A 20,859-nucleotide genomic window follows, 5' to 3' on the forward strand; every position below is an offset into this window, starting at 1 on the left:
TGGTGAGGGTTGAGGCTTATCACAGGTTATTGTTTTTTATGCTAGGACTGAGTCAGTTTTGGAAGTTCTAGTTTGGGCTTTATGTAGACATAATAGCAGCAGCAGAACTATGAAGAAGTAAAGGTAACTGTGATGGATCTGACCCTACAAGCAAGACTAAGCCAAGTTCTGTGCTGAAATAACCTGTCTTCCCCATATAGATCCATGAAGCTACTATGCTCTTAACTAAAGACTGGTACCCCAGAACGGTAGCTGATTGGCAGCATCTAATGGGGAATTGAAAGGAGTGATGTGTATCCACTTTGTCGAAGGGAGTCCTGTCAAATAGTGCAGCAAAAGCAATGAACACGTCATGGCTCTTCATTCTAGGAAAGAAAATGTCTAAGCAAGGAAGTATGTCCTCAGTCAAAGGTAACATAGAAAGCCAGGCTAGTAATCACCAAGTTTGGATGTTTAAGCAAGTAACAAGCAGGGATAGGCCCGAGTCTGCTATTGCTGTAGGTTTATTTATAAGAATGAAATAAAGTTGGAATCAAGCCAATTGTCCTAAAGATGTACTATAGTTTCATGGTGGAACTTCTTCTAGTTCATTAAAAAATTAGCTCTCACTGCTTTGTTGATAAGTTATCATTTTTATCCAGAACCAACCACTATGATGAGGGGAATACAGAACTATGACAAAGTTATGGAAGGTCCCAACATTCAAAACAGAAAAAAAGAACAACCAACCAACCAGACAAACAAACAAAACATTCTCTACAGGGCCCATCTTTTATTTCTCACTTTGAACTTAAATCTTTCTAAAGAATAAGGAAGAAATATAGTCAAGTATAGGGATGATGATGTTTCAGGAGGATCCTTAGAGCCCAGGAGTTCAATATAACTGTTGGGAACATAGTAAGAAACTCCATGTTTCATCAGGTTAGGGACAGAAAGAAGGAAGAAACAAGAGAAGGAAGGGTTGAATGTGAGTTGGATGTGAGAAGACTGTTTTTTGTTATGCACATACATAGTATGATGGTGGTTCTTTGGTTCTTTTTTTCCTTTGTGCCACATGACTGATCACAGGAGTTTATGAGAACGAAGAGGAGGCCCTATGGGAAAAAACAAAAGGGGAGCTGCTAAGACTTCACCAGGAAGTGATGGAGGCAACAGGCACAGAGGAGGCAAAGGGACTATTACAGAGAGAATCTTTGAAAATAGAGATAAATGAACATTCTCCTCAGCCTGTATGTGATTTCCTTTGTCTTTTGTCTACATACTCCTGTGTGCACACACACACACACACATATGTTCAGGTGTATATGGAGGTCTAAAGTCAATGTCAGATATCTTCCTTAATCATTTCATCTTATATTTTTAAGAAGGGGACTAGTACTCTGAATTTAAAGTTTACAAGTTTGGCTACTTGCCTCTCTGGCACTAAGATTATAGGTACATATTGCCACCATACCCAACTTTTGACATGGGTGTTGAGTATCCAAATTTAAGTCTTCTTGCTTGTATTATAAACACATTACCCTCTGAGCATCTTCTCAGCACCTCAGATTCCCATCTTGCACAACACTAAGAGATGTATATTCCTAATTGCATTCAACAGATAGGTAACAAACTATTCAAACCCTTGAGTACTTACTCTGAGGTAGAGAGCTTTCTGAAAGCCAAGATAAGTTATGAATTTGTTTTATATAATTCCAGAAATTATCCTTATAACAAATGTCATTCTACATTCTTCACACTTCTAATATTTTGGTATGAAGTTTAAAAGACCAATTAACTAGCTATCATTACTCATTTTCAAAGGCATGTTAACTGACCTTTCTGCTGGTTCCTGAGGCTTTGATGGAGGTGGAATATAAACATATACATGAATGCCATGTAACAAACCAGCTACATTTTCCAAGCCATGGTACTATAGGGCTGAGTCTCCTGAATATTCAAGACTTTGATAGTATCTTTGATTTTTATTTGCTATTATATCAAGTATGATTTTTTTTCTATTCCACTGACCTGAGTGCAAGAAAGATGAACTAGGGCACAAGAGGAGGGTGCAATTTAATTTAGAGTTTATTTCTGAGCAACATAGGAGCTTGGCTAGTCTTTATGTTGTGGAATATTCTACTTAGTATATTCATCTGTGCATTGTTAAACTTAAGATCCTCGTCCTCTGAAGAGAGAACTCTGTGCTGGAGTCAACACTTAGAATTTGGATGGAGATTAAAAAGAAGAAGAAAAACCCTGAGACTTATAAATCTTGTGTATTCACTGGAAGACAAGCAAGGCTGCAGATCTATCTGCTGTGAAGGGCAGGTACTCCTTGATGGCCATGCTTGTAATGAAGGGAAATGGTTAAGAGGTCAGCTCTAAATATAACCTCAGAGTCTTCTGGGTGACTCATCTCCATAGATCCTGTCACCAGAAAGTAGATCAGAATCTACAACAAAAGATACATCAATGCTGCTCTTCATTTTGAGGGAATTTAAAAATATAAGTTCAAAATGTTCCTCACTATATCAAGGAAGCTGTTAGTGTCCAGATTGCTCTGTGGACAAGATGTCATGACCTCTGAATCAAACAGAGCTAATTTTTAAGCTGCATCCCTGCCCCTTTTCCCCTTGTGGATGCAGGTTGCAGATTTGGTCCAGATCTTATCTCACGGTGTATATAATGTGCTAGCTGTTATAGCTTCCTCATCCAGTCTTGCCATATTAACTCTTATATTATTAATTCTTATTGGGGACATGAGGAATCTTCCAGGTGAGCAAAATCTCTAATCATCATTCATAAGTTGTTTTAAGCTTATTACTTCGATGGTAAGGTTCTTTACACACATGTGAACACACATACACACCTGGCACAGTGGATCAGGATACTATCACATAATTCTGGATGATAGAGGCACACTCTATTGGTCTGTTCTGGTTTCTCTATGAACCCTGAGATCTGTGCATGCCCGCACCAGGAGAGAGAGGTGAGTCAGCTGTACACTTTTCGAATACACAAGCTTACAACGTTAGGGAGCTGTTCATCACATCAAGACTAAGATCTTGTGAAAGTCACTCAGCTATGTCACCATCTAGGCCTTCTTCATAGTCCTCTTCATTCAATAATTGCCACCAATATCTGTGACACCATTATATCCTGCAAATGTCTTCCACAGATAGAATCTGATCTCCAAACAGAATACTTTCCCCAAATCATTACTGATGCTTAATTTTGTCAGCTTTAAAGGGTACAAAATCACCTAGCAGCCAAGTCTTTGAGGATGCTGGAAGGATTATATAAGTTGGCATAACAGAAATGATCAGGTCTACCTTAATTGTGAGGGGTGCTGTTCCATGGTCTGGGGTCTTGACTGAATAGCAGAAGCAGCTTAGCTGAGCATGAAGACTCATCACTTTCAGAAGATCATGAATGTGGCCATCTGTCTGTCTCCTGCCGCTATGCCTTCCCCGCATGATGGAATGTATCCTCAAACTGTGAGCCAAGATAAACCGGTCTGTAAGTTGTTATTGTCAGGGTATTGGATCACAGTGATACAAAGTAAGTATTATATATTTCCTTTGGTCATTGCTGTTCTTAACTCTAGAACTAAAAACATAGATGCAAATATTTAGAAAGTGGCTCCGAAAGGAAGATATAGCGGAGCAGAGCTTTAACTTGGATTTTGAGACATTTAGCATTGGCTCTCTGTGTGCTTGCCCATGAAATACCTGACTCAGGCATGCACCTAGAACATCCTTCATGTCAACGTTAAATTTACTCCAGCCTCCTCTTTTAGTCGCTCTGTTTCCACAGCCAACTATATTTTCATTTTGGATTTTAACTTTTTTTTTATTTTTTTGAGACAAGTTCTCACTGTTCTATATAGTTCAGGCTGAACTCAAATGTGTACAACTCTCCTGCCTGGGCATCCTGAGTGCTGTGATAAATGTCATGTACTGCCATGCCTGGCTTTCTTTTTATCTTCTACTCTGCCAAAGAGAAAGTGTTTGAACTAACTTCCATAACTTTTAGCAAGCTTGTTTATAGCAAGTAGAGTGGATAATGTCTAAAATGCAGAAGCCCTTTCAGTATATTTTCATTTAGATATAAAATTGAGGAAAGCCCAATAGATGGTAGAATTGGATACCATAATAATAACTAGATTGGGCAGATTTACTGTGCATTCTGCAGCTTCCCAAGAATGTGTATTTGTGGAATCTCTTTGTTGGATGTATCTTTGCTTAGTGTAACTTAAGCTAAAACTGAAGTTGAAAAATAGATGACAGCATTGTTCAGTGAAGTTCCTCTCAGTCACAATCCTTCATGAAGTTACCTGCTAAAGGTATGCCATTAATAATTTGTTCATTTAGATTACACATTTCTGCCTTCATATGTCTCTTTCAAAGTAGAAAATACTCAGAGAAAAAGATCCAGTAAGCACCTTCCAGTGTCTAATACTCCATGACAAGTAAAATTGCAATTTTTTTGCCACAGAACACACCCAAGAAAAATTGTAGAGACTGCAACTGTCCTCATTTCTCTACCCAGAGAACTGGGACCAAGTATAACAGATGCCTCAGGGATCACTAAAACAGAGGGTCTGTGTGCACTTTCTTGTAGGTTGATGTTCACTTTCATATGGCCTATGATTCCTTTCTACCTATGATTTCGTCCTTCGCTCTTTCCTTTCCTTTCTTTTTCTTCCTTCCTTCCATCTGTCTGTCTGTCTTTCCCTGTGTATGCTGTGTGTATGTGTGTTCATGTGTGTGTGTGTGTGTGTGTGTGTGTGTGTGTGTGTGTGTGTGTTTCTGTGTGTTGTGCTGGTATGTCCACCTGTCTGTTTCCATGTGGAGGCCAGAAGTCAACTCCAGTATCTCTCTCTTTGACTCTCTACCTTATTTTTCGAAACAGAGTGTCTCGCTGAACACAGAATACACCCTGTGGGCTAGACTAGTTAGTTATCGAGTCCTGGAATATCTGTCTCCACACCAATAGAACTGGCATATTAGGTATGCCTGGCTTTTGCATAGGGTTGGGGGTCTGAACTCAGTTCTTCGTGCTTCAAATTGACCTACAACTCCCTTTCTTTATTTTTAGTTTGGTGATAAGTTAAAAAAAATTAGTTATTGAGGCCTCAGCTTTCTTATTTAAAAATAATATGTATATGTCATATTTCATTGATGATCATAACAATTAAATAAAATGAATCTATGTATATAATAAAGTGTACATAGTATATAATCATAAGACATTCATTAAAATTAGAATAAAATTGTAATTCCTATATAGGTGCAAATTGTTTCATATCTGCAAAGGACCAGAATACCTTAAGCTCAGCAGGTAGCACCTGCTGCTACATGACATGCTACCTTCTCCACTGGTGTCAAGATATCTTCAGCTTTGCCTAAGCCTGGGAGCTTCCAGAGTAATCCCAGATTTATGAATCAAATCTATGACACAGTCATGAGACTAAATCATATTCCCATAACCTCACTTCTTCAGGCGGTAGAAAAGGAGGAGCACTTCCGTGCAGTCCTGAATATATTAACAATAGTACCATAAAAACTGGGTGATCTCAACATGCACACTTTCTCTTTCTATCCATTTATCTGACTTCCCATGATCCTCCAGGCTGGTCTGTTTTAAGCTGTCTGTTATAGCATTAGCATCCCTTGACAAGATCTAGAAAATAGATGGTGAAGAGCCCAGGAGTAGAATTTCAGGCTCATGGATAAAATACACACGATGCTCATGGAAGCTATATTCTGGGAAAAAAACAAAAAACAAAAACAAAACCTCTGTCTATTAAGTTGTCAAATGACTGGGGTTAATCTACATTTATTGCTGTGATTGCATTATTTTAATATTTTGCTCTGATTATCTTGATAACATTTCTTCTAAATTAAACAACAGAACAGTAACAAAAATAATGTGAATGGGTTTATAACGGGTGAATGGGTGTATAACGTGTCCAATGTCTGCTTCTTACCTGGAGTCCTAGTTCCACTTATGCCGACGAGGCTGCTGCCATTGTCTGATTGTGGTCATGCCTGGGACTTGTACTTGTCTGGTGTTATGTAAGAGAATAGGCTATTGCTATTTCCATGCTTAAGCTGCTTTTATGGTCCACAGGGAGTACATTAAGAAGTGAGTATCTAGTGACCAAGTGGCTGGAGCCCCCATTCTCTTTATAGTGTGCCTCGGGTGGTTAGGCAGATGTGGAGAACCCTAACTCTGTCTTATAGAGATGATATCATAAAGGATAGCACTGGGGCTTTTTACCTGGACAACGCTTTCTTCATCAATATGTCCTGAGGAGACTGAGATGGACTCTGACTGCACACTGATTCATCAGGAGCTCATTCATTCCTCACAGTGGCTAACTTGCTCTCTCTGCTACGGCAGGCCCAATCTCCACACACATTCTTCGTAGCTAGATTCTTCTTCCTTGCTTCAATTCTTTTTTCCCCCCTCCCCTCGCTTCAATTCTTGAACTGGGTTTTCTTCTGCTCTTTTTGACATGGGGCAGGTACCATTGTCAACCTATTCTGCAGCCATGTAGCTCACTCTCTATCTTAGATCTTGAATATGGTTCCAACATCCAGCCTCATGCTCAAAATCTCAGACTGGATCAACTTTCACGGGGAATGTTGGATAATTTTAACACGACCATACAACTCTATCTCAGAATATCCAACTCTTTTATCTACTGTATTGTTTATGATTTTATTTTTAAATATTGGAATGTATACATGGTTATTAGGTGTCCCGGACCTGGAGCTACAGGTAGCTCTGAACTGTTATACAGGAATACTGGGAACTAAACCCCAGTTCTCTTCAGGAAGGGCAGTCAATCTCAGCCACTGGGCCACGCCTCTAACTCCTTACCTACCATATTCCTAAATTTTTGTTTTTATATTTCTCTCCCTATGCCTTGACCAAAGGTTCTGGTTTATTTTATAATGAACACAACCTTCAAAAATGTAAATTTCATGCATTATCAAGTATGTATACCTCCTTATAAGTGAAAAATTCACATTTAGACATTATTTTAAAGTACATCTCAAAGTTCAGCATATAAAGTTAAAAGAATGAGAATGTAACTCTTGGATAGAGCTCAGAAAATCACTCAAAAGAAGGAAATGAAAGCTTGGCTCCCGAGGATATAACACCTTCTCAAACTTGGGGAGGGTTTGCACTCTGTGGCACTTTCTCCATGAACTACAATTGCTGTCACAAAATATTTTGATAGGTGCTCACTCCTGCTTGAATCTTGGTAATAAATATTTGTCCAGAACCTAACACTTAAGTCCAAAGTTTACAATGCACATATTGCATAAATATATGTTGATAAATAAACTTGGTAGCTGGTGTATGAAATGCATGTAAACTCTCTTTTTTTAAGCAAGATTTGAATTTTATAGACTGTAAAATATGGATATTGCTCTATTTATCTTGATGTACCTCTGTAAGAAGGTGACTGCTGTGATTGGAAAGGCATACCATATAACTGAAATAAGGCACTTTATTTGGGGTTTAGGATATCCCCTGACCAATATGTATAACCATAACTACCTTGAGAAATTAGTTGTTCATTGCATAAATATTTTCAAGAGGCCTGGCTAGAAATGCTGAAGTGTTTTATAAACACTGCAGGAGAAGAGGGACTGGTTAGTGCTCTGAACAAAAGGCTCAGTGCTGGTTGACTGTTGTAAGAAAGGAGTCCTTGTTTAATGAGAAATGTATAGGACACTAGGATAACATGATGTACAATGTTACATGTACTTATTACTCATTAGGAAAAGTTATTTTTAAAATTATATTGTAGATCATCAATAACAAGATTCCTATGACTTTTTCAGACACATTTACCCTCTCCTTCTTCTGCATTTATCTCCCTTCTAGACCCAAATTAGAGCTGCCTGCTTTCCCATTTCTCTGATCAGAATACCTGTATACTGTTATTCTCCTCTCAATTATCCCTCAGCAAACTATAAAACATATAAGTCTGGGTATAAATATACATGCACAGTTGAAGTGAAATTTTCTCATCTGGGCTGGCAATGCTCCCCTCAAAAGCCAAAGGTCTAACAAATCCCAACTTAAGGAATAAGAAGCCCACTTTCGAACTGTTGGTGGGAATTTTCCAATAGAGTCTCAAAACATTACAGTTTATTGCTGTTGCCACTGGTTGCCTCATAGAGGCAGAAGGTAAGTCTCTGTTCTGAAGGCATCATGCACTTCATATACAGACCCAAAGACCCCTGAGCTGGAACTGACATGAGAGCCTCATTCCAGAGAACTGACTTTCATGGAACCATAGGTATCATGCTGACTTCTAAAGGAGGAAAGTAACCAAGAATCCTCCCTAGCTATGACATCTATAAACCAATACCTCTCTAGTCAGACCCAAGATCCCCTTAACAAGAAGAAAAGCTGTCAACTAGCCATGGCTAGTATAGGCTTAGGTATTGGAGAATAACTTACAATTGTCTTACTAAACAGGCAAAATCACAAACTACATTTTAAATATTTGTCCTTACACTCACAGTTCACTCAAGTTCTCACCTCTTATCAAGGAAATTTCTTTTTGTAACAGACAGAGACTATTACAGAAAACCACAACCAGTCAAAATGCAGAGTTTTGGTGTCTAGTCCTAATAAATACATCTACAAAGCCCTCACACATCTAAGGCTCAGGGAGCATTTCAGAAGAAGGGGCCAGAAAGATTGTAAGGATCAGGAAGTTTGCTGTGAGACTGATTATGTCTCTTAATCTTTCAGAAGTTATACCCATAAAGTCTTACTGCATGACTGCCTAAACATGAGCTGAACAAGGATAGCTATAGATATGCTAATGTAGATGGGGATAGCTCAGGAGGTTTCAACTTTACATAAAGAACCACGGCATCTAAGGAATGCTGAAAGTGGAGAAGTAATCTTACCCAAAGGTAGAACACACCAAACTGGCTATCCCACACAAAATGATCAGCCTTGAAAATGTACATATGAGTAGCATTATACACACTGTTTTGGGGACTATTTATGTGTTCAGGAATATTTGTGCATATACGTATATGTATATAACAACAATTAATTTAAAAATAGGCCATGAATTTGAAAGAAAGCAAGGAAGAGTACATGGGAGACTTTGGAGGGAGGAAAGGGAAGGGGGGGGAATGATGTAACTATGGTATAATCTCAGAAAACAAGGCAAATAGTTACAGAGCATGTTGTAAATGCCATGAGTAATGCAAAGGAATTAGGCTTTGGTTGCACATACCTCTCCTTTTACTTATTCATTTATTCACTTCCAAAAAAAATCATGGATGGGACTTGGGAGATGGCTCCGTGGCTAAGAGTCATTGTTGTACAAGCACAAGGATCTGAATGCAGTTCTCATCACTGACCTAAAAACCTGGATCTGACCTCCATCCTCTAGACAGCAGCACTGTGGGCAGGTAGAAACCAAAGCATTTCAGGTGCTTACAGACTAGAAATTCTTGGGAATACCAATTAGATATTTGGATATCCCTGCACTAGGTTCAGTGTGAAGCCTTATTTTAAAAGAATAAGGCAGAGGAACAGAGTAGGATACCAAACATCGTCCTCTGGTCTCTGCAAGCATGCACACATACACACCACATGCTCATGCACACACAAAACACTTACATCATAGTCACACAACTACACACATAAGGCAAAGGATATTCACTTCCATTTGGATTTCAACATGAGATGTTCCCACAGGTTCACGGAATGAGGCATGGTCCCAGCTGATGGCAGTTATTTCGAGAGATGCTGGAAACCTTAGGAGATGGGATCTATCTGAAAAAAAGTAGCTCAAGGGGAAGTGTGTGTCCTTGAAGGGAATATCATATCCATAGCCCTTTTCAGTGTACCTCCCTTCTCCTAATTCACCCTAGAAGAATAATATTGTACTACTTTGGCTTGTATCATGATGTCCTGCCTGAATGGGACATCAACCCAGAAAGAATGGAGTCAAATTCCTATTGACTGAGATCTCTCTAACCATGAGCCAAAGGAAGTTTTCCTTTTGTAAGTTTTTCTTTTTCTTGAGGTGTTATTCACAGTGGGGGTCTGCATCTCAGGCAGGCTATCTCCCACACTACATCTCAGGAACCTTCTCCATGATAGACATGTTGTGCTAAACCACCACATTTAAAATCAGTCCAAATGGGTGCCTGAGCAGTTGAGTTTCTGGAGGTGCTAGGGATTTGCTGACTATGCTTTCTCTCTACAGTCTTGGATAGCTCTGAGGCAGCCAGAGAGAGCAGAGAAGTTATTGGGAATACAGATTAGATATTTGGATATCCCTGCTTGGAGAATCCCAAACACTTTCAGCAAATTAATGAAAATATGCAGTTATCAAAAAACGGTCAGACTTTATATGAACAAGAAGAACAGTCTCTAGCAAGCTGATAGCCTGCACATTTTGTCTATAGTGCTACCATGTTCAGCCTCCCATGTGGAACTCTGCTTCTTATCTCCTGCTTGCACGATGTCATGGGTAGAAATGGTTTCCAATGTGTTTGTTTCCTTCCTGCCCCAGTTTGACTAGACCAAGAGTGTTTATCTGCTTAGACCAGGATAACCGTACAAGTTTCCTAAATGGCTCCCCTGAAGGCTCTTTTTAGTCTGCCCTCTCTGTCCCCACTAGCCACCTCAGATAGCCCAAGTTTTGTAATTACTTTGCTTTGACGTTGTTGCTCCCTTTTCTCAGTGACCCGAATTCAATTCCCTACATTCAGCCATCGATCAGATATTTATGATGCCCAGCTTTCGATGTGCTGAATGTTGCAAGATCCCAGCTGTGTGTTGGAATCTCTGCCTCTAATGGATGAGATAAGACAGTGACAATGCAACTGAAATGTGACAAGAGCCATTTCAGTAGTGTCTACGAAGTTCAAAAGTGCGTCTAGAGAAAATCCCTGCCTGGCAAGGTTTGGAAAGGTAGGGAAAAAAAAACTAAGAATTTACTCAGTTGAACTGGTGTAGATAAGACAGTGTAGTTAAGAGAAGACATATGCAGAGGGTTAAGGGTAGAAAAACGTAATGTTTAATTTGAAAAGTATGGCCATGTAAGTTTCTTATGTAACATAGAATAAATTTGAGGAGTGTGTTAAGTGAAGTCCTCAGATGGTTTGGAACACTAGGCCAATGTATTTGAATTATGCACAGCTGACTTTGGAGAAATGCCAGTGTGTTTTGAAGTTCACATACCATATTATGAGCTGGGTAAATTTTTGCTTCCCCAGTCATGATGTCATGGGAGAATGCTGAACTAAGAGTCAGGAAAAATGCAGTTTCAAATTCCTGATTGCTCCTTCTGTTCCTTCTTTTTGGACTACCAATGAAACAAATTACCAGGAACAAAGAATCACTTGGCATTTGTGATGCTGAAGTCTGCACGGACTATGGAATATAGGAAAAGTACAGTGGGAAGATTGGAAAGTGAGAAGAAAAATTGAGTGTGGGATTTCTATAACCATAAGATACCATGAAGTTGTGTTGAGCAATATTAGAAAATATGAAAGTATTTGTCTTTACCCTTTTTTAAATTAATATTGCACCGCACAACTCATGAACATCCTCATATCAGATTAAGACATACTTCTAGAAGGGAAGTTATTCTTCCGTTGTTTGTAGCAACACCCTGGCTTTAAAAAAAAAAACACCTAGTAGATTCTTCTTAAATGAATAATCTCTAAAATCCTATCTCTACTACAGAGGAATAGCTGTGACTAAATGCATGGTAAAGAAGGTATGGTTATCTATGTACCATAAGGGATTTTCTTAACTAGATCCAGATCCAGAACAGTTTATAGTCAAACATGTACTAGTTGGATCACAGTCCATTTGGAAGAGGAGAGACTATTTAAAGAACCATGGTGGTTTTTGAAGCATGACCCTTTGGGGGACATTAGGAGGACTCCAGATTCCTGCCTGGGAGCTGAATCTTCTGGCTTTTGCTATGACATTACATCTATCTTAACTCCACTTGCTGTGCCTTCCCAGGCTGATAGACAGAGAGGGCTCATGAAAAGCTTGGTCATCAGACTCTGGATGTAGCACTAGAATTTTCAGACTGTGAAGGAAGTCTTAGCCTACTTCAGTTTCAAGAGTCATCACCTTGTTGTGTTCAGTGTACAGCATCACCTGGCTGTGTCCAGTGTGCAGCACCACCTGGCTGTGTCCAGTGCATGACTTCTTTTTCCTTACTAACTGCCTCAAAACAGAGTCACTTACCATTTGGCTTGTGTGCTCTCTGCTCAGTGGGACAGCAGCTGTGCTAGGTCAATTCTTCCACACTTAAGAGTTACTGTGCCTGATTTTCAGTTTGACTTCTTTAATTACATGCCTACTATTAGCAGCTTAAAGAAATCAAACATCACTAATGGACGTGATCACATATATACTAAGAGGAGGGGAATGCCACAACTCTGCTAGGTCAGTATCTGAAATTTGTGCAGAGGTACCCATATTCAAATTAGTTACCCCATACTAATGTTAAATGTTCTGTGGATGCACTTCTCTATGGTTATAAACGTAAACACTTTTCATGGTAGTTTAATACTGTGTTCATTTGTCAGATTAACTACAGTAGGTGATTCCCAAGGCCCTGTGAACTTCATTTTGTAGAAGATGGTGATTAATACAGAGATCCACAGCTGGTCAATGAACAAAGAATACAAGACTGTGGGTGTCCATCCTTAAATGTGACATCTATATTGCGTCTCTATTCCCCAAAACTCAGGGGTCTTCTCATAGTAGGTGACAGAAAGATTGTAAGCGCATAGTATCCAGATTTTGTCCTACATATGAAGAGAGACATTTTGGTAAGAAGACAGTGGCAATGACAGTAAATCCAAATATCACAATGCTACAAACTGGTCAAACTGAAAATCAGTTTATCATTTATATTTTACTTGGCAGGGAAAAACGAGTGTACTAATCAAAACAACCATGGTCTCCAATAACAGAAACTTAATTCATCTTTCCTAAGACAAAAGTTTGTAAAGGATTAAGTGCTTCCCAGAGCAGAGAACAATGGATTGGTCACCTGCCTGGCAATTCCCACAGCACTTTCAGAGATTCTTTCTCCTTCCAGTGCTTGCCTAACATCTTCTTGTGTAGTGGATAGAGGACATGGTCGATTTCAGAACAAGCTCCCATTTGAGATATGTCTTTACCAAAATGTGCCAAAATGTACCAAAATTCATATTCTATGAATATGGTAACTTACAGCAACAGAAATATATTATTTGTCAGGTGTTAAGGTTAGAAGTTCTGATGACTCTTAGTAGACTCACGTCAGTGTCCTGGCAGGACTGCACTCCTCTGTGTGGTATTGGGGGGTACCTACCCTTGTTTTCACTCTGCTTCAGAAAGGGGCTGATATCAATTGGCTTCTGACACCTCCTTCTATCTTCAAAGCATCTACATCATTCTGACCACTATTTCTTTGTTCACTTTTTACTTTGTTCATTCACTAAAAAGTCTTGTGAGTTGAATACACTGTATTTTACAATGCAGGGTGATCCTCCCATCTTAATATTAGTTTCAAAAAGCATTTTTATTATTTTTATTTCTTATGGATTGAGAACCTCATAAAATTAATATATTTTAATAAAAAAATCCTTCTTCCCTTCCTCTCATTCCCTCCATTATCCCACCCCAACTTCATGTGTTCTCTTTCTCTTTGTTTTGTTTAAATTCCCTGGGGTCCATTTGGCACGTATATGGGCATGATTGTGTGACCATCTACTGGAGCATGGGATAGTGACTCAGGAGTGGGAATATTGAAGAATCACTCCTTAATCAGTCATCAATTGACAATATCTAATTCACTAAGTGTGAGATTTTATGAACCCCTTCCCCATCATCCATGCTGGTTTTTTGTCTGGCTTGATTCTGTGCATGTCTTCTGCATGTAGTCACAATCACTTTAAATTCATATGTGAAAAGTTTCTGTCATGTCTGGAAAACACTGCTTCACTGCAGACGTCCACTACCTCAAGCTGTTACAGTCTTTCTGCCCCTAATTGAGAATACACTTGAGTCTTGGGGAGAAGTGTGTCATAGATGTCCCATTTAGGGATAGATGCTGAAGAGTCTTCTACTCTCTGTGCACTGACCAGCTTTGGGTCTCCGTATTTATCACCTTCCTCTGCAAAATGAAGTTCACAGACCCTACAGAAGAGCTACTATAGTTCTGCTAAATGGACAGAGTATTGTACTGACACATAAGCACTTAACTTTATAACCATAGATTAATGCAATTCTCAGCCATATTAAAATTGTTAACTAAACAGCGGCTGCAAAGTCCATGTTATCATACGAGGTACTCCTGTGATTTGTATACACAGTATACCCTTAAATACTCACTTTATGAGTGCTGAGGCCCCAATCCACCAGCTGTTCACAGCAAGGAAGCCAGTCTCCTATGGGATGAAATCTTTTAAACCAAAAGATAAAATAAGTTTTCATCCTTTATTTTTTTTTTCTCTCAGGTGTTTGCCACAGTACTAAAACACTAAGAAATACATGAGGGATTGGATTCCCAGGGACGGGGCAGCTGCCTCTCTCCCTGCCCCCAGTCAAAAAAAAAAAAAAAGAGCCCCCTGAAACACTAGTGAAAACTGGATTTATAAGCCCAGCCTGCACCGATTAAGAACAGGTAAAGCCCCATCTCTGGATTGGGCAGAACAGGTCCCTAGCCCCTAGGCCCTGAGGGCACATTCCGTGCCCCTCCTCCAAGCCATTGGAGCCCCAGGGACCAGAACTGCCTCTCCTCCTTCCCCTTCAACAAGAAAACCATCACCTGTAACACCAGCAACCACCGGAGTCATAAGCCCACCTTGCACCGATTGGGAATAACTGCTCCCTGAGACAGAGCCCACTAGTGCCCACTGGACTAAGAGCTGCTCCCTGAGACACAGAATCCATCAGCACCGATTGGACCAGGACCCCGGGAATAGACCAAGAATAACCTCCTGTATTTTATTGGACCACCATGGCTTAAAGTTAGATTTCAACAACAACAAAAATTACAGAAAGCCTACAATCACATGGAAACTGAAAAATGCCCAAATGAATCAATCACCAATGCATCAAGATAGAAATAAAGAAAGAAATTAAAGATTTCCTAGAATTCAGCCGGGTGGTGGTGGTGGTGGCGGCGGCGGCGGCGGCGGCGGCGGCGGCGGCGGCGGCGGCGGCGGCGACGCACGCCTTTAATCCCAGCACTCGGGAGTCAGAGGCAGGCAGATCTCTGTGAGTTCGAGGCCAGCCTGGGCTACCAAGTGAGTCCCAGGAAAGGCGCAAAGCTACACAGAGAAACCCTGCCTCGAAAAACCAAAAAAAAAAAAAAAACCAAAAAAAAAAAAAAAAAAAAAGATTTCCTAGAATTCAATGAAAATGAAAGTACAACATATCCAAACTTATAAGACACTAGAAAGCAGTGCTAAGAGGAAAATTCATAGCCCTAAATGCCCATATAAAGAAGTTGGAGAAATCTGACACTAGTGATTTAACAGCACAACTGAAAGCTCTAGAACAAAAAGAAGCAAACTCACCCAGGAGAAACAGATGCCAGGAAATAATCAAATTGAGGGATGAAATCAATAAAATAGAAACAAAGAGAACAGTACAAAGAATCAACGAAACAAAGAGTTGGTTCTTTAAAAAAATCAACAAGATAGACAAGCCCCTATCCAAATTAACCAAAAGGCAGGGAGAGAGAATCCAAATTAACAAAATCAAAAATGAAAAGGGAGCCATAACAACAGACAACAAGGAAATCCAGAGAATCATGAGGTCATACTTCAAAAACCTGTACTTCACAAAATTGGAAAATCTGAAAGAAATGGACAATTTTCTGGATAGTTACCACATACCAAAGTTAAATCAAGACCTAATAAACTGTTTAAATGGACCAATAACCCCTAATGAAATAGAAACAGTCATTAAAAGTCTCCCAACCAAAAAAAAAAACAAAAAACAAAAAACAAAAAACAAAAAAGCCCAGGACCAGATGGTTTCAGCACAGAATTCTACCAGATTTTCAAAGAAGAGCTAACTCCAATACTCTTCAAATTGTTCCACACAATAGAAACAGAAGGAACATTACCAAACTCTTTTTTATGAAGCTACAGTTACCCTGATACCCAAACCACACGAAGATGCAACAAAGAAAGAGTGGTTCAACATACGAAAATCTGTCAATATAATACACCATATAAATGAAATGAAAGAAAAAAAAACACATGATCATCTCATTAGATGTTGAAAAAGCCTTTGACAAAATCCAACACCCCTTCATGATAAAGGTTCTAGAGAGATCAGGAATATAAGGAACATACCTAAATATAATAAATGCAATTTACAGCAAGCCAACAACCAACATCATATTAAATGGAGAGAAACTCAAAGGAACTCCACTAAAATCAGAAATAAGAGAAGGATGTCCATTCTCCCCATTTTTATTCAATATAATACTTGAAGTTCTAGCTAGAGCAATAAGACAACAAAAGGAGATCAAAGGGATAGAAATTGGAAAGGAAGAAGTCAAACTTTTACTATGTGCAGATGATATGACAGTGTACATAAGTGACCCCAAAAATTCTACCAGGGAACTCCTACAGCTGATAAACTCCTTCAGTTATGTGGCAGGATACAAGATTAACTCAAAAAAATCAATAGCTCTCTTATATACAAATGATAAAAGGGCTGAGAAAGAAATCAGAGAAACATCACCCTTTACAAATAATGTAAAATACCTAGGAGTAACTCTAACTAAGCAAGTGAAGGACCTGTATGATAAGAACTTTAAGTCTCTGAAGAAAGAAATAGAAGATATCAGGAAATGAAAAGGTCTCCCATCCTCATGGATAGGTAGAATTAACATAATAAAAAGGGCAATTTTACCAAAAGCAATCTACAGATTCAATGCAACCCTCATCAAAATCCCAACACAATTCTTCACAGTCTTGGAAAGAACAATACTCAACTTCATTTAACATAGTAAAAATGGCAATTTTACCAAAAGCAATCTACAGATTCAGTGCAATCCTCATCAAAATCCCAACACAATTCTTCACGGTCTTGGAAAGAACAATACTCAACTTCATATGGAAAAACAAAAAACCCAGAATAGCTATAAGAATCCTGTACAATAAAGCAACCTCTGGAGGCATTACAATCCCTGACTTCAAGCTCTACTATGGAGCTATAGTAATAAAAAACAGCTTGGTACTGGCATAAAAAAACTGACATGTAGACCAACGGAATTGAATTGAAGACCCTGACATTAATACACACAATTACACACACCTGATTTTTGACAAAGAAGCCAAAATTCTACAATAAAAAAGAAAGCATCTTCAACAAATAGTGCTGGCATAACTGGATGTCAATATGTAGAGGACTGCAAATAGATCCATATCTGTCACCGTGCACAAAATTCAAGTATAAGTGGATCAAAGACCTCAACATAAATTCATTTACACTGAACCTGATAGAAAGAAAGTAGGAAGTAGTCTTTAATGCATTGGCATAGGAGATCATTTCCTAAATATAACACCAGTAGCACAGACACTGAGAGCAACAATTAGTAAATGCAACCTCTTAAAACTGAGAAGCTTTTGTAGGGCAAAGGACACAGTCAATAAGACAAAACAACAGCCTACAGAAAAGGAAAAGATCTTCACCAACCCCACATCTGACAGAGGGTTGATCTCCAAAGTATATAAAGAACTCAAGAAACTAGACATCAAAATACCTAACAATCCAATTTAAAAAATGGGCTACAGAGCTAAACAGAGAATTATCAACAGAAGAATCTCAAATGGCCAAAAGACATTTAAGGAATTGCTCGACATCCTTAGCCATAAGGGAAATACAAATCAAAATGACTCTGAGATACCATCTTACACCTGTGAGAATGGCTAAGATCAAAAACACTGAAGACAGCTTATGTTGGAGAGAATGTGGATCAAGGGGAATACTTCTGCACTGTTGGTGTGAGTGCAAACTTGTATAGCTATTTTGGAAATCAGTATGGCGGTTTCTCAGAAAATTAGGAATCAATCTTCCTCAAGACCCAGCTATACTACTCTTGGGCATATACTCAAAAAGTGCTCAATCATACCACAAGGACACATGCTCATCTATGTTTATAGTAGCATTATTCATAATAGCCAGAACTTGGAAACAACCTAGATGACCCTCAACTGAAAAATGGATAAAGAACATGTGGTACATATACACAATGGAGTACAACTCAGCAGAGAAAAACAATGACATCATGAAATTTGCAGGCAAATGGATGGAACTAGAAAATATCATCCTGAGTGAGGTAACCCAGACTCAGAAGGGCAATCATGGTAGGTACTCACTCATAAGTGGATACTATGGTTACTAGATATAAAGCAAAGGATAACCAGATTACAACCCACAGATTCTGAGAAGCTAGTTAGCAGGGAGGACCCTAGGAAGGATGCTTGGGTCAACCAGCAAAGGAGAAATAGATGAGATTTGCATGAGCAAACTGAAGTGAGGGAGGTAATTAAGGCAAGGGATGGGGGATGAGAACATAAGGGAACAGGAGGTTCAAGCTGGAACAGGGACAGAGTGGGAGAGCAAGGAAAGAGATACCACGATAAATGAAGACATCATGGGAATATGGAGAAACAGAGTGCTAGGAAAGTTCCCAGGAATCCACAAGAGTGACCCCACCTCAGACTAATGGCAATAGTTGAGAGGATGCCTGAATTGGCCTACTCCAGTAATCAGATGGTTGAATACCCTAACTGTCATCATAGAGCCCTCATCCAGTGACTGATGAAATCAGATGCAGAGACCCATGGCTGGGTGCCAGGCCGAGCTCCAGGAATCCAATTGATGAAAGAGAGGAGGGTTTCTATGAGCAAGGGACATCAAGATCATGATGGGGAAACCTACAGAGACAACCAAACCAAACTAGTGGGAACTCAGGGACTTTACTTTTTATTTTTTGAGACAGGGTTTTTCTGTGTAGCTGTGCACCTTTCCTAGAGCTCCCTCTGCAGGCCAGGCTGGCCTTGAACTCACAGAGATCTGCCTGCCTCTGCCTCCCAAGTCCTGGGATTAAAGGCGTGCACCACCACCGCCTGGCAGAACTCATGAACTTTAGACCAACAGCTGTGGAGCCTCTATGGTACTGGACTAGGCCCTCTGGATAGTCAACACAGTTGTTTAACTTGAACTGTTTAGGGGGCTCCCAGGCAATGGTATCGGGACCTGTCCCTGGTACATAGGCCAGTGTTTTGGTGCCTACTGCCTATGGTGGGACACTTTGCACAGCCTTGGTACAGGGAGGAGGGGCCTGGACCTGCCTCAACTGAATGTACCAGGCTCTGCTGACTCCCCATGGGAGACCTTGCCTTGGAGGAAGTGGGAATTGGGGGGGGGGGGGTTGGGGAGAGGAGTATAGTAGGTTGCTGTTCCAGCTTTGACCTGGAAGTACTACCCCCATTGAGGCTTCTGGCAACTGTCACGCCTATGAGGTAGGGCCTACATGGGAGCCTTTAAGACCGGAGACCCAGATGTGCCCATCTCTTGGTTCCTGGATCCTGGATGCTGGATGTAGACCAAGCAGAGTTCTCCAGAGAACATTGCTGGACTATACTTCACCTCTCCCGGACCCTGTAAATCTATCCCTTTACTTGTAAATTAACCTCCAAAATATACCTCCCTTTCAAGTACATGGAGTTGGCTTAGTACTTCCACCAATAGGGGAGGCCTAGGGGGCGGGAGGAGGGAGGAGAGGGGAATCAGTGGTTAGTATGAAAAATGAATAGAAAATCTCTTAATAATAAAAAAAATGAAAAAAAAAAGAAATACACAAAGAAATAACTCCCTTATTTTGTTAATCTTAGTTTGTTCCTGGTTCTGTCTCTTCCATCAGGCAGCCTCTGTACATAGGATAATGTCTAACTTGGTCTGCACCAAGCAAAAGAGCAAGAATGAAAATTTTGGTCCATTCATATTATAAAGAACAGTGTGTGTGTGTGTGTGTGTGTGTGTGTGTGTGTGTGTGTGTGTGAAGAATGGAGTTTTTCTTACCAGAGCACGGCAAGGGCTTCTGTAATAAAAGAAGTAAGGCACCTATATATATTGCTGAGGAAAGGGAGGGAACTGGGTGTATTGGCCTAGTACTTGACTCCTTCCTGTGAAAAAGATACCATATATTTAGCATAGATCATCATAGAATTCTCCTTAAAACGTAAGCAACTTAAGGCTAGATGTAGCTAAGTACTACAGTTTCATCACACATCATACACTTTTTTTTTTTATTTCTAGTAGATTTTAGCGGTATTTTTTATGAGGGAATGCAGATCTCGCTTCTTTATTTAACTTTTTTAAAAATTTTTTTATTTTTATTTTGCAATACAATTCAGTTCTACATATCAGCCATGGATTCCCTTGTTCTCCCTCCTCCCAGGCCGAGCCAAGCGACCCTTCATAGGCCCCAGGTTTCAAACAGCCGACTCATGCAATGAGCACAGGACCCGGTCCCACTGCCTGGATGCCTCCCAAACAGATCAAGCCAATCAACTGTCTCAGCCATTCAGAGGGCCTGATCCAGTTGGTGACTCCTCAGCCATTGGTTCATAGTTCATGTGTTTCCATTCGTTTGGCTATTTGTCCCTGTGCTTTATCCAACCTTGGTCTCAACAATTCTCGTTCATATAAACCCTCCTCATTCTCACTAATTGGACTCCCAGAGATCCACCCGGGGCCTAGTCATGGATCTCTGCATCCAGATCCCTCAGTAGTTGGATGAGGTTTCTAGCTCGACAATTAGGGTGT

At 39.9% G+C, this 20,859-nt stretch overlaps 1 long non-coding RNA gene across 1 annotated transcript in view; it reads left to right on the forward strand.

Annotated features, from left to right (window-relative positions):
* The window catches only part of LOC131896063 (uncharacterized), a 32,978-nt gene that overhangs the window by 493 nt on the left and 11,626 nt on the right, over window positions 1–20,859 (forward strand). The window lies entirely within an intron of this gene.

Source organism: Peromyscus eremicus, chromosome 19 (assembly GCF_949786415.1).
Source record: "Peromyscus eremicus chromosome 19, PerEre_H2_v1, whole genome shotgun sequence".
Lineage (NCBI taxonomy): Eukaryota > Metazoa > Chordata > Mammalia > Rodentia > Cricetidae > Peromyscus > Peromyscus eremicus.